Source organism: Colobus angolensis, unplaced genomic scaffold (genome assembly GCF_000951035.1).
Source record: "Colobus angolensis palliatus isolate OR3802 unplaced genomic scaffold, Cang.pa_1.0 Scaffold37, whole genome shotgun sequence".
NCBI lineage: Eukaryota > Metazoa > Chordata > Mammalia > Primates > Cercopithecidae > Colobus > Colobus angolensis.
This window is the reverse complement of record NW_012117043.1, coordinates 3,435,477-3,436,618: the sequence shown is the minus strand read 5'-3', so window position 1 is coordinate 3,436,618 and position 1,142 is coordinate 3,435,477.

Sequence of the window (1,142 nt, the reverse complement as noted above, 5' to 3'; positions counted from 1 at the left end):
CAGGCTGGTCTTGAACTCTCGACCTCAGGTGATCCACCTGCCTCGGCCTCCCAAAGTGCTGGGATTACAGCTGTAAGCCACCGTGCCCAGCCGGGGCTGTCTTTCTCTACATTTTTTTTTTCAGTTTCTTGCAGATGCTGGCTGTTACACATTTGTCAGAAGTCACAGAAGACACAAATGGAAAAACATCCCATGCTGATGGATAGGACGAATCAATATCATTAAAATAGCCATACTTCCCAAAGCAATTTACAAATTCAGTGATATTCCTATCAAACTACCAATGATATTCTTCACAGAACTAGAAAAAGCTATTGTAAAATTTGTATGGAACCAAAAAAGAGCCCGAATAGCTGAGGTAATCCTAAGCAAAAAGAACAAAGCTGGAGGCATCATGTTACCCGACTTCAAACTACGCTATGGGGCTACAGTAACCAAAATAGCATGGTACTGGTACAAAGACAGCCACATAGACCAATGGAACAGAAGAATACAGAGCCCAGAAAAAAGGCCACACATCTACGACCATCTGATCTTTAACAAAGCTGACAGAAACAAGCAATGGGGAGAATACTCCCTATTCAATAAATGGTGCTGGGATAATTGGCTAGTCCTATGCAGAAGATTGAAGCTGGACCCATTCCTTACACCATAAAATCAACTCAAGATGGATTAAACCCCCAAGTTACAAAAATCCTGGAACACAACCTAGGCAATACCATTCTGGACATAGGAACAGGCAAAGATTTTATAGTAAAGACACAAAAACCAATTGCAATAAAAGCAAAAAATGACAAATGGGATCTAATTAAACTTAAGAGCTTCTGCACAGCAAAAGAAACTATTAACAAAGTAAACGGACAACCTGCAGAATGGGAGAATATTTGCAAACTATGCATCATGGTATCTTTATGCTTGAATCTTTAATTCAACAAAGCAATGTTAAGTGTTGTACTGTGCCTTTGGCAAGGAACTAAAATATGGTCCCTGCTCTCAAAATACTTGCTAGTGGGAGAGACAGAGAAGTTCTAACAATTACAATATAATGTGTTAAGTAGTATGGCTGAAGGAAGCAAAAGGTGCCTTGAGAGCATAGAATAGGGATACCTGCTTAGTGAAGGGGTAGGTGGTTTGTCAGGGAA